The sequence below is a fragment of the Scyliorhinus torazame genome, chromosome 18, assembly GCF_047496885.1.
Source record: "Scyliorhinus torazame isolate Kashiwa2021f chromosome 18, sScyTor2.1, whole genome shotgun sequence".
NCBI classification, from domain to species: domain Eukaryota; kingdom Metazoa; phylum Chordata; class Chondrichthyes; order Carcharhiniformes; family Scyliorhinidae; genus Scyliorhinus; species Scyliorhinus torazame.
The window spans coordinates 14,997,761-15,011,891 of record NC_092724.1 but is presented as its reverse complement, the minus strand read 5'-3'; positions in this window follow the sequence as shown (position 1 = coordinate 15,011,891).

The following is a 14,131-nucleotide window of genomic DNA, read 5'->3' as shown; positions in this document are numbered from 1 at the left end:
ATGGTAGTGTTAAAGACTAAAGAAGGTGCTAATAACGGCACAAAGGTAAGACAGCAGAATGTTAACATCAGCAGTGCTCTTTAAAAGCAAAACATAAGGAAAAGTGACAGATGGCACTATGTGTGTGTGTAGGGGGGGTTATTGGGACAAGACGTGGGATTTTAAAAGGGGATCAACGTGGAGGACCAACATGGCCTGAAGTTGTTGAACTCAATGTTAGTTTGAGAATCCAGGATATAATTTATAATAATCTTTATTAGAGTCACAAGTAGGCTTCCATTAACACTGCAATGAAGTTACTGTGAAAAACCCCTAGTCGCCATATTCCGGTGCCTGTTCGGGTACACTGAGGGAGAATTCAGAATGTCCAATTCACCGAACAAGCACGGCTTTTGTGACTTGTGGGAAGAAACCAGAGCACCCGGAGGAAACCCACGCAGTCACGGGGAGAATGTGCAGACTCCACTCAGACAGTGACCCAAGCCGGGAATCGAACCTGGGACCCTGGTGCTGTGAAGCAACAGTGCTAACTACTATGCTAACACGCCGCCCAATTTAAGTCCATGAGGCTGTAAAGTGCCGAATTGGAAGTTTGGAATATGGCTAGAGTATGAACACAAAAAGTCAAAAAGAGTGGTAGCTAGAAGGGATACATTAGAAGAAACTAGGGTGAAGATTGAAGTGGCTGATGTCACCTAATAGAGGTGTTTAACGTATGAAAGATTTTGATAGCGTAGACACGGATTTGCCATGGTGTAATTGAATGGCGGAGCAGGCTCAAAGGGTTGAATAGTCTACTCCTGCTCCTAATTCTTATGTTCCTGTTTGGGAACACATTTTTAGTGTCCACACTATCAAAACCTTTCACACTTTAAAGACCTCTATTAGGCCACCCTTCAGCCTTCTCTTTTCAAGAGAACAGTGATCCTTTTTGATAAGAAAAACCTTGCATTTCTGGCCATCCTTGGGTCATTTATTACACCTTCCCCAATGTCCCTCTGTACTATACTTGCTTCCGAGGCAGAATATTGTACAGAGGTCACCTGGATGTCCTTTAAACGTGTTTTGCAAACCATTGGTAAAGAGATTGGTATAAACACCATTAGCAAATAGATAGATGCTAAGAAAGCAAGAACTTGCATTTATATTAAGACGTCTTACAACACCAGGTTAAAGTGATTCACCTGAGGAAGGAGCTGTGCTCCGAAAGCTAGCGATTCAAAACAAACCTGTTGGACTTTAACCTGGTGTTGTAAAACTTCTTACTGTGCTCACCCCAGTCCAACACCGGCATCTCCACATCATTGCATTTATATAACACCTATCATGACCTCAAGACTCCCAAAAGCACTTCACAGCCAATTAAGTACTTCTTAAGTGTAGTCACTGAGTAATGTCGGGAACAAAGAACAAAAGAACAAAGAAATGTACAGCACAGGAACAGGCCCTTCGGCCCTCCAAGCCATTGCCGACCATACTGCCCGACTAAACTACAATCTTCTACACTTCCTGGGTCCGTATCCTTCTATTCCCATCCTATTCATATATTTGTCAAGATGCCCCTTAAATGTCCCTATCGTCCCTGCTTCCACTACCTCCTCCGGTAGTGAGTTCCAGGCACCCACTACCCTCTGCGTAAAAAACTTGCCTCGTACATCTACTCTAAACCTTGCCCCTCTCACCTTAAACCTATGCCCCCTAGTAATTGACCCCTCTACCCTGGGGAAAAGCCTCTGACTATCCACTCTGTCTATGCCCCTCATAATTTTGTATACCTCTATCAGGTCGCCCCTCAACCTCCTTCGTTCCAGTGAGAACAAACACAGCAGCTAATTAGCAGTAACATCTCACAAATAACAATGAGATAAATGACAAGACCATTTGTTGAGTGATGTTGATTGAAGGATAAATGTTGGTCAGGACACAAGTGAAACTCCCCTGCTGTTCTCCAACTAGTGCCATGGAATCTTTTACACACATGTGAAAGGGCAGACAGGGGACATATTTTCACGATGGTGAAGAGGCACTCTATCATGGCGAAAATCCCCAAAATGGCTGAAAATTCTATGTTCCGTTCTGAACACGGTACATTCCATTTTCACGGGACAGGACTGGAATCAGGCCAGGTTCATGCGTGTGTGATTCACAGATGCAACTGGCCATTTAAATCACCAGCTGCCTTCGCTGAAGTGGGGTTTGGAAGGCCATGGGTGTGACACCCAGAGTGTGGAGATTACACCAGGTAACAGGAGATCTGAATTTGGTCCATTCATTTTGATAGCCAAAGTGACCCTTTGGAGAGATAGGGTACCTCTTTGGGTAGGGTCCATGGACACTTTTGGGAGCAGTAAGGCACTCTTTAGGAGACATAATGCCCACTCTATGATTGTTAAAATTGAACATGATTATGCACTTATTAAGTACAAACTCATTGGAGTCAAACTGTCAAAGAACTGTCCAGCTGTCAAACAATTCCTCAGTTGTCAAAGAACTGTTAGAGAACTGTTTAGCTGTCATGGAACTGTTAAAGATTTGTCCTTTTATCAAAGCTATCAAGGAACTATCAAAGTTGTCAAGCAATGTCCAAGATTTTAGCGAGTTGGCGTGGAGGTGGTGACAAAGGGTTGGTGTAAATTGGCACGAGTTTGGTATGGATGTGCAGGGCCGTGGATGTGGGTAGAGAGGCATGGGCTGGCAAAAGGGATATGAGAGTTCATAAGGAGTGGGTGGGGGCATAGGTTGGCATGATTGGGACATAGAGAGTGTGTGGGCTGGAGGGAAGTTTTTTGTTTTATTATTATTTTGTATTTATTTAAACACAGCCCAAGAGCACAGGTGCAGGCCTTCCACCCACTCTGCCATACTCCTTTTGGGGTCATCCATTCCTATTCCTATTTCAGCACCCTCCTCCCCTCCCCTCCGCACACACACACAACAAAAATCCAATCTGTGGGCGTAAATTTTTAAAGGTTGCTTCACAGAGCTGGGATATCTCCCATCTGTGTGCATCTGAACCAGGGACATAAATCTGGGCTAAGCTCTTGATTCAACATTTCATTTGAAACACAGTACGTCTGAGATGCAATGCTCACTTAAATGTCATACAATTGTAGAATCCCTGCAGTGCAGAATGAGGTCATTTGGCCCAGCAAGTCTCCACCAACCTTCTGAAAGAGCACCCTGTAGCCAGTTAAAATGGCTAACTCCCGATTTAGAATGGCCAACCCCGATTTAAAATGGCGAACGGAAAAGGCTGATGGGAAAATCAACCAACAGGACTAAAACAAGCAGCTGCAGGTAAAACTGTGTATTTGCCTCTGGGAAGGCCAGACAAGATCGATACCTGCAGCCATCAGCACAACAAAACACCAGCCATCTGAATATTAATGAGCAATCCCCGGGAACAATGTGCAACATTTTAGACACAAAGCCAACCCAGACTTTTCAGCGCCAACAGGAGCCTACACAAAGGGAGGTGAACGATCACCCCAAGACCGCCCATCGATCAAGGAATCACTCCAGCATTGGAGAATATTGAACCAAGTGATTGGGACAAAGTCCAATCACTTGGAACCAGGTACAGGGTCCTCCCCGAAAGGCGGGAAGCCCCTGGGGACTATAAGTATAGAGTCCAAGTTCAAATCGACCCTTCCCCTTCTTCACCCTGCTGCAACCCCTGCTGCCTTCTGCTGACCTTCTGCAACAACCACTCAAATCGTAAGTCTTACTTCAACGCTCGCTACGAGACAGGCGCTCCTAGCTATCGAACTATACCAGCTTCGAATCCCGCAGGCTCAGAACCCAAATGAAAGGCCATTTGTTTCCCTGACCTGGTGGGCCATTTCCAAAGTTAAGTATTGCCCTGTTAGTTGTAGGAAGTAGCTTAGAAGTAGAATTTATGCGTAAGTATTGATTACTGTATATAATAAATGTGCGTTGATTTAACTCTTACTAAGCGATGTGTTGGATTATTGATCATTACTCGGACTTGAACCACGTGGCGGTATCAGAAAGATACCTGGCGACTCAAGAGCAAAGGTGATAAAACAGAGCAATTAAACTAAGGCTAAAGTTAGCAGCAACAACCCTAACTAGGCCCAGCCCCCTCTGCCTAACCCAACCGCCCCACCTAACCTGCACATCTCTGCACTCTAAGGAGCAATTTAGCATGGCCAATCCACCTAACCTGCACATCTTTGGAATGTGGGGAGAGATCGGAGCACCCAGAGGAAACCCATGCAGACACGGGGAGAACTCCTCCCAGTCATCAAAGGCCGGAATAGAAACCAGATCGCTGGTGCTGTGAGGCAGCAGTGCTAACCACTGTGCCACCATGCCACCCCTCATTTTAGATAATGTGCTGAACTCCTGGTGTGGAGTTTGAACACACAGCCTTCTGAAGCCACAACCTTCTGACTCAGAAACATGTGTGGTATCAATAAGCAAACGCTGGTGCTATTAAAACCCAATGTTGCCATAGTTCATTTCAAATCTCATCAGCCCTAACCTTATGGACAATAACACTTTAGATCAAACAACATAATTTAGTTTTTGACAACTGCTGCTTCATCTTCTCTGTCACAATGCCCTGCACTAAAAAAGAAACAGATGCTGTGTTAAATTCTTGCTCACAGGTTCCATTTGTGGGTACGCTCTATAGGCTGCAGTGTTTCAGCGACATGAAGGATTTTCAGACAATGTTGAAAAACTACTCAAATTTAATTTCTGTAATTGATGATGTTATTCTGATCTCTCAAGTTTCTGGTGCCATTACATGATACTCAAGCCCATTTGATTGTCTGCTGCGATAAAAGAGAAACTTGCATTTATATAACATCTCATATCTCCTGTCTTTTAAATTTAGAGTACCCAATTCAATTTTTCCAATTAAGGGGCAATTTAGCGTGCCCAATCCACCTAGCCTGCACATCTTTAGGTTGTGGGGGTGAAACCCATGCAAACACGGGGAGAATGTGCAAACTCAACACGGACAGTGACCCAGAACCTGGGACCTCGGCGCCGTGAGGCCACAGTGCTAACCACTGTGCCACCATGCTGCCCCTGTCTCAGAAACATGAAAGCGCCCCACAATAAATAAACTTGACTGTTGTTACATAGGCAGGGTTGCCAACTCTGCATGGATGTATTCCTGGAGGGTTAGTCATACGACCGCCAACCTCCCCAAAAGGCCATGGTGCTGTGACAATTGGGCTTTTCAAGACTGAGAATGATATATTTTTGTTTGGTAAGGGGAACAAAAGAGCTATGGTGGGTAAAAGGAAGAGGCCCAGGTCAGCCTTCATCTAACTGAATGGCAGAGCAGGCCCAAGAGCCTGAATGATGTACTCCTGTTCCTATGTGTCTACAATCCTGGTGAGGTCGCAATGCTTTACGTGGACAAATATTGCAGCTGTTTAGTTAAACTTTTTTGATGGTTTTTATTAAAGGAGGAAAGGCAGAAACTGAAAAAATTCCTTGCATTTCAGGCACTGCTGTTGGATCTTTAACACCCTGTTGAATTATCAGGATAGGACTTCCGGTGGCGGCCATGGAGGAGTAGGTCGCACATTTGATAGCTCCCTCCTATAACGGACTTTTGGACCTTTCTCCCCCATTTTTTTTGGATTTTATGGGATAAATCAGTGAAGAGTGAGACAGTAAGGAGAAATCCCCCTCCGGTGTATGGAGAATTGGACCAGAAGTGGCCGTGTGAGAAGACAAAGTCCTATAAGGGAGACGCGAGCAGAGCCGGTAACGCGGGAAAGCATGGCGGAGAGCAAGGGCCGCGGAGAGACGGTGCAGTGGTCGACGGAGCAGCTGGTGAAGTTTTTCGAGGATTGCTTTGCCAAGCTGAAGGAGGACATGCTGGACCCGATTAAGGCTTCGATTGATCAAGTGGTTCAGAATGAGGAAACCCACGAGAGAGCGATCCAGGAGGTCGAACAAAAGTTGTCCGAGCACAAGGAGTATATAAACGTGCTGGAAAGCAAGATGGGGATGATGAACGACGGCCAGAAAAGAATGCAGGAGAAGCTGGAGGACCTGGAGAATAGGTCCAGGAGGCAGAATCTCAGAATTGTTGGCCTCCTTGAAGGCAGTGGGGGATCGGATGCGAGGGCCTATGTGACGGACATGTTGGAGAAGTTGATGGGAGCTGGGGCGCTCCCTCGACCCCTGGAATTGGACAGAGCGCAAAGAGCCCTCGCTAGGAAGCCCAGAGTGAACAAGCCGCCGAGGGCCATGGTGGTACGTTTTCACCGTTTCATGGACAAGGAACACGTTTTGCGGTGGGCCAAGAAAGAACAGAGCAGCAAGTGGGAGAACGGTGAGTTGCTCATCTATCAGGGCCTGGGAGCGGATTTGACCAAGAGGCGAGCTGGGTTCAATCGGGCAAAAACGACCCTCTTTAAGAAGGGGGTGAAGTTCGGGATGCTGTACCCAGCCCGTCTGTGGGCCACACATGAGGAACGGGACTTCTACTTTGAAACGCCAGACAAAGTATGGCCCTTTATTAAAGAAATGAAACTGGAAGCGAATTAAAAGACTAAAGAATTAAGCCTTGGAGAAGTACTGTGGCAGCGATTTGTGGTGCTCGATTGTATAAATCTAAGTAGCTCTAGGTGAAATAACGGGCTGTGTGGATGGTTAAAGGTTGATCTGTCTTGCAGAGACCTTGTTAGAGGGAGGATGGGCTTTGAATTTAGTTCTGCTTTTTGGGTGACTATTTTTCTAAAGCGACTGTTTCTTCACTGCTTTTTCTGTTGTTTGTTTACTAGGGAATGTGATGCTTTTAAAATGTTTATTCATGTGGGGAGGGAGAGAGGAGAGTATAATAGGGAGACAGACTGCTTGGTGCCAGGGGCGGGAGCTATCGAGTCAACATGGGTCAGCTGACTCTTGGAAGCGCTGTGGGGGGTGAGCAGGTGTTAAGCTGGAGCTTGACTTGGGGGATTGGGTTTCTAGTGCTGTTGCTAGGGGGAGAGGGAGGGGAGAGCTGCTTTGCTGACAGGGGAGGAACTGTTACCAGGGGACAAATAGGAGGTCGGGAACGGCGGCAGCCCGAGTGGGGACTCGAGGAAGCGGAGGGCGCGTGCTCGAGGCTGGCCTAAAAAGGGTGATGGCTAATCAGCAGGGTGGGGGGTTTGGAAGCCCCCTGTCCAGGCTGATCACATGGAACGTAAGAGGACTGAATCGGCCGGTCAAGAGGGTTCGCGTGTTCGCGCATTTGAGGGAACTGAAGGCGGACATGGCAATGCTACAAGAGACACACCTAAGGGTTACAGACCAGACGAGATTGAGGAAGGGGTGGGTTAGCCAAGTGTTCCACTCAGGACTGGACTCAAAGACCAGGGGGGTAGCGATCCTGATCAGCAAACGAGTGGCATTCGAGGCAGGGAGAATAGTGTCAGACAAGGGGGGTAGGTACATAATGGTGAGTGGGAAGCTGGAGGGAGTGCGAGTGGTACTTGTGAACATATATGCTCCGAATTGGGACGACGTGGAATTTATGAGGCGGGCGTTCGGTACGATCCCAGACTTAGAGTCACATAACCTGATCATATGAGTCGGAACCCCTGGCTGGGGTGGAGGGGATGAGGCAACTTCTGGATCAGTTGAGGTTTCCGAGGGTGGAGGAGGACCTGGTGGAGGGGCTGGGAGCCCCAATTGAGATTGAGGAAATAATCAAGGGGCTGGAGGGCATGCAGTCTGGCAAGGCTCCGGGGCCTGACGGCTACCCGGTGGAATCCTATAAGAAGTTTTCCGAGATATTGACCCCACTGCTGGTGAGGACATTTAACGAAGCTAGAGAGAAGGGAGTCCTCCCCCCAACAATGTCGCAGGCCTCGATTTCATTGATCCTGAAACAGGAGAAGGATCCGGAGCAATGCGGGTCATACAGGCCGACTTCTCTACTAAATGTGGATGCCAAACTGCTGGCTAAGATACTGGCCACAAGGAGAGAGGACTGTGTCCCGGGGGTGATGGGGGAAGACCAGACGGGATTTGTTAAGGGCAGGCAACTCAAGGCCAATGTTCAAAGGCTTCTAAATGTTATTATGATGCCCTCAGAAGGAGAGGAGGCAGAGGTGGTGGTAGCGATGGATGCGGAGAAGGCTTTTGATCGGGTGGAGTGGAATTACCTGTGGGAGGCGCTGGGAAGGTTTGGGTTTGGTGAGGGTTTATTGACTGGGTACGGTTGCTCTATCAGGCACCAGTAGCGAGTGTGCGTACAAACCGGCTGAGGTTGGGGTATTTTGAACTACACCGAGGGATGAGGCAAGGGTGCCCCCTCTCCCCGTTACTGTTTGCTCTGGCCATAGAGCCATTGGCCATGGCGTTAAGAGCCTCTAGGAACTGGAAAGGGCTGGTTCGAGGGGGGGTGGGGGTGGGGGGGGGGGGCGGTGTGGAGGTTGGGGGGGGGGCACCAGGTCTCGCTCTAAGCAGATGACCTGCTCTTGCACATTTCGGACCCATTGGAGGGGATGGGGAAAGTAATGCGAAACTTGGGGGAATTTGGCAATTTTTCAGGGTATAAGTTGAACATGGGGAAAAGCGAGATGGTTGCGATCCAGGCAAGAGGACAGGAGAAGAGACTGGGAGAGCTGCCGCTTAGAATGGTAGGGAAGAGCTTTCGATTTCAGGGAATCCAGGTGGCCCGGAAATGGGAGGTACTACACAAGTTAAACCTATCCCGATTGGTAGAACAAATGGAAGGGGACTTTAAGAGATGGGACATGCTCCCGCTATCACTGCCGGGGAGGGTACAGACCATGAAAATGACGGCCCTCCCCACATTTCTGTTTGTCTTTCAGTGCCTCCCCATCTTCATCCCTAAGGCCTTTTTCAAGCGGGTGAATAAGATTATTTTGGGCTTTGTGTGGGCGGGTAAAACCCCGCGAGTGAAGAAAGTGTTGCTGGAGCGCAGTCGGGGGGAGGGTGGGTTGGCGCTGCCGAACTTCTGCAATTACTACTAGTCGGCTAATATAGCCATGATCAGGAAGTGGGTAGTGGGGGAGGGGTCGGCATAGGAGTGGATGGAGGCGGCGTCATGTAAAGACACCAGTCTGGGAGCATTGATAACGGCACCTCTGCCATTTTCGCTGGTCAGATACTCCACAAGTCCACTGGTAGTGGCGGTTCTGAGGATCTGGGGGCAATGGAGGAGATATAAGAGAGTGGAGGGAGCATCGATTTGGACCCCGATTTATAATAACCACAGGTTTGTACCGGGTAGGCTAGGTGGCGGGTTCCGGAGTTGGCAGAGGGCAGGAATTGGAAGGATAGGGGAACTATTTATAGATGGGAGCTTTCCCAGCTTGAAAGCTTTGGAGGATAAATTTAAATTGCCAGCAGGGAATGGTTTTAGGTATTTGCAGGTGCGATACTTCCTGAGAAAACCGTCCTTTCTGCTGCTGCCGCCACGGGGGATACAGGGTACAGTAGTTTCCAGTACCTGGGTGGGAGAGGGGAAGGTATCGGATATTTACCAGGAGCTTTCGGAGGCGGAGAAAACTCCGGTGGAGGAGCTTAAGGGCAAGTGGGAGGACGGCCTCGGAGGAGAGACAGAGGCGGGGCAATGGGCGGATGCCCTAAGCAGGGTTCATACCTCCTCATCGTGCGCCAGGCTTAGCCTGATTTAAGGTAGTCCACCTGGCACACATGACAGCGACTAGGATGAGTAAGTTCTTCGGGGTTGAGGATAGGTGTGCGAGGTGCACGGGAAGCCCAGCAAATCATGTCCAGATGTTTTGGGCATGCCCAAAGCTTAGAGGGTTTTGGTAGGGTTTTGCTAAGGCAATGTCCACGGTACTAAAAACACGGGTGGTGTCGAGGTAGCGATCTTTGGAGTGTCGGAAGAGCCGGGAGTTCAGGGGGCGAAAGAGTCTGGCGTCTTGGCCTTTGCCTCCCTGGTAGCCCGGAGACGGATCTTGTTAATGTGGAGGGACTCGAAGCCCTCGAGTGTAGAGACCTGGGTTAGTGACATGGCTGGGTTTCTCAGTCTCGAAAATAAAGTTCGCCTGGAGAGAGTCAATGGTCGGGTTCACCCGGAGGTGTCAACTTTGTCGGGGAAAATTAAAATGTCAGCAGATACAGTATTCCAAAGTTGGGGGGGGGGGGTTTGTTGTTATATGGTTGGGGTGGGTGAAGATTGAGATGGGGGGGGGGGGGAAATGTTTATTTTACCATGTTGATGTCATTGTTTATGTTAGTGTTATAAAATGTTTCAAATACCTTAATAAAATATTATTGAAAAAAGAAGAATTATCAGGATAGGTAGGCAGGGCCTTTGTTTAACATTTCATCCAACAATGTATAGCATTCCCAGTACTACACTGGGTTCCATTCTAGATTTTATGATAAAATTCTGTAGTAGAAGTGGAACTCATAACCTACTGATTCAAGACACGTGAATCCTGCCAACTAAACCAAGTATATATATATATATAATATATACACACACACATATATATATAATATATATGTAATAAATTATATATATGTATATTAAATATATGTGTGTGTATATATATAATTATACACAAACGCATATATTATATATATTATCACATTGTCCCCGTGTAATCTGCACATTCTCCCCGTGTCCGCGTGGGTTTCCTACGGGTACTCCGGTTTCCTCCCACAGTCCAAGATGTGCAGGTTAGGTGGATTGGCCATGCTAAATTGCGCTGTCCAAAGGTTAAAGGGGGTTACTGAGATGGAGCGGACGAATGGGGCTGGATAGGGTGCTCTTTCAGATTTGATGGGCCGAATGGCCTCCATCTGCACTGTTGGGATTCTATGATTCTATGATATGAACGGTTTAAGGAACACCTTACAGCGGAGAGAGAAGTAACGAGGCAAATGAAATAGATCAAGAGCTGTGCATTATACAGAATGATTCTGTATATGTGGTTACATTTCTCCCAAGTATCAAGTCCTTCCTGTCATAACTGTCACAGGAAAAGATTCTTTCAGAAACTTCTGTCTATTAAAATATCATAAAGCTGGGTGAAATGGTGCTGTGGCGTATTTGTCACTCAAGGCTGTTAACTACATTGTAGCTAGGACACAAGGGGGGCGATTCTCCAATATTGGGCCCAAGAGTTTGCGCCGTCGCGTTTCACGATGGCGCGAACCGGGCCCGGTTACGTACGATTCTGGCCCCCACAGGGGGCCAACACGGTGCTGGAGCGGTTCACACCGCTCCAGCCTACTTTCGCGGCGCCAAATGGGCGCGGCGCCAACCCGCGCATGCGCAGTTGGGCCAGCTCAATCCTGCGCATGCGCAGTTGGGCCGTGCCATCCTGCGCATGCGTGGGGGACTTCTTTAGCGCGACGGCCCCGACTCAAGATGGAGTCGGTGTTCAGGGGCCGGCCACGCCAGAAAGTAGGCCCGGGGGGGGGGGGGGGGGGGGGGGGAGAGGCCGGCCCGCCAATCGGTGGGCCCCGATCGTGGGCCAGACCCCATCGGAGGCCCCCCCCCCCCCCGGTGAAGGAGCCCCCCTCAGGCCGCCCCCCCGACCGTTCACGCAGAGTTCCAGCCGGCAGCGACCAGGGGTGAACGGCGCCGGCGGGACTCTGTCGTATCGGCGCGGCCACTCGACTCATCCGGGCTGGAGAATCGGCGGCCAGCGGCTGCCGCCGCGCCGGCACAAATGCCACCGATACTCCGCACCTCGGAGAATCGCGTGCCGGTGTCGGGGCGTTGTGGCGCGGTTGCGGCGATTCTCCAGCCCATCGCAGGGCTCGGAGAATCGCCCCCAAGCTCTTCACCTGACATTCTGCTCATAACAACTTACATTTAGAGTCCGAGATGTTTACAGCATGGAAACAGGCCCTTCGTCCCAGCTCGTCCATGCCGCCCAGTTTCTATCACTAAGCTAGTCCCATTTGCCTGCATTTGGCCCATATCCCTCTATACCCACCCTGCCCATGGAACTGTCTAACTGCTTTTTAAAAGACAAAATCATACTCGCCTCTACCACTGCCTCTGGCAGCCCGTTCCAGATGCTCACCACCCTCTGTGTGAAGAAATTTCCCCTCTGGTCTCTTTTGTATCTCTCTCCTCTCACCTTAAACCTATACCCTCTAGTTCTAGACTCCTCTACCTTTGGGAAAAGCTGCCGACTATCTACCTTATCTATGCTTCTCATTATTTTATAAACATTATTTAAATAGCACTTTTAATATTGCAAACCATCCTCAGCAGCTTCATCATCAGGAGTCAGATCTGATAAGGACTAAGAGGGGAATGAGGGAAGGTGTCTGAAGGCACAATCGAAGAAGCATTTATAAGGCAGCACTTGAACATGGTGAGGATGTAGTGAAGCAGAAGAACTTGAGGAGAGTTCCAGAGTTTAAGGGTAAAATGCTTTTCCAGGGCAGTAGAGTAGGGGAAAGAAAGGACACATAGTTCACAGGGTACAATTGAACCTCAGCTATCCCATCAAATGTGACTTAGAGCAATACTTCACCCCGAAGTAAAAATATCACTGGACAAGCTACCACAAATCTCTGTTACATATCACTTAGAGGCTTCATCAAGATTCATACTGGTGAGGTTATCTCCAGTACACTACCCAATATATGACTGTGCTTTTCAGATCAGGAGGCTCTGGGAGCAATTACTTGTCTACTTTCTTGACTAAGCAATGGCATATTTTGCGGGGATCAGAAGATATGAGAAAACAAGCAACAATCAACTTGCATACATGTGGCACCTTTCACATATAAAAGTGTCAAAATGTGCTTCACTTGAGGCGAGGTCAGACAATAATGGGTGCTGAAGCGGAGGGGGGAGAGGCGTGGAGTGTGGGGGGAGTGGTTGTTCGAAATATTCTCTCTCTTTGAAAACCATCTGGGTTTTAATACATATTGGGGGTGATTCTCCAATATGAAACCCAAGTGTTCACGACGGCGCAAACCGGGCCCGGGTACGACCGATTCTGGCCCCCACAGGAGGCCAGCACAGCGCTGGAGCGGTTCACGCCGCTCCAGCCGCCTTTCCCAGCGCCATATGGACACCGCGCCAACCTGCGCATGCGCGGGTGACTTCTTTAGCGCGCCGGCCCCGACTCAACATGGCGTCAGTGTTCAGGGGCCAGCCGTGTCAGAAAGTAGACCTGGGGGGATAGAGGCCGGCGCGCCGATAGGTATGCCCCGATTACGGGCCAGACCCCATTGGAGGCCCCCCCCCCCCCGGGATGGAGGCCCCCCCCCCCACAGGCCCCCCCCCCCTCCCCCACCGTTCGCGCAGAGTTCCTGCCGCCAGCGACCAGGGGTGAACGGTGCCGGCGGGACTCTGTCGTATCTGCGCGGCCGCTCGGCCCATCTGGGCCGAAGAATCGGCGGCCCCGCCGATTCCAGCGGCCCATGGCCGGCACCGCGCCAAACACGCCAGTGCAAATGGCGCCAATTCTCCGCACCTCAGAGAACCGCGTGCCGGCGTCGGGGCGCAGTTGTGCCGATTCTCCGGCCCGGCGCGGGGCTCGGAGAATCGCCCCCATTATCTTGCACATGCAATGTTGAATGTGTTGGAAACAATATTCAAGACAGTGAGTTATATTAAGTCTTATGCTGCTTTTGGCAAAATACTGACAGAAATTATTAAAATTATAATTGTGCTATTTTCTTTCAGACCACGCAGAGTCTCAATTTGTCTGTGGTTCATAAAAGTTACAATCCGCAGCATAAAGCTTCCAAAGCTAATAACCTATAAAATCTCTTTTAAATGACTATTCCCCTGGATCATATTAGCAGTTGACTGGTACATCAGGAGATTGTAAAACAGAACCCAAGCCTAAGACTATGAAATATTTAAAGGGACAGTACGGAAAAATTCCTTGACAGCTTTTTGTTGCTTAAGCTTCTACAATAGATCAGCTGGTAAAGGAATATGTAACTGAACCAAACAGTCTCGATTTTTCAGATGTTATTCCGAGTCTGACTGAATTTGCGGTCCTCAACGCCGTAGTCCCAGTGCTAACCACTGTGGCACTGTGCTGCCCAGTAGAGAGTGTATTGAGTAAGTTTATTAAATCCTATAGAAGCTTTTACAATCAATTTTTATGTTCATCTCTAGCTTACTTTCATATTGTATTTTCCCTTTCTTAATCACCATAGAAAGCAT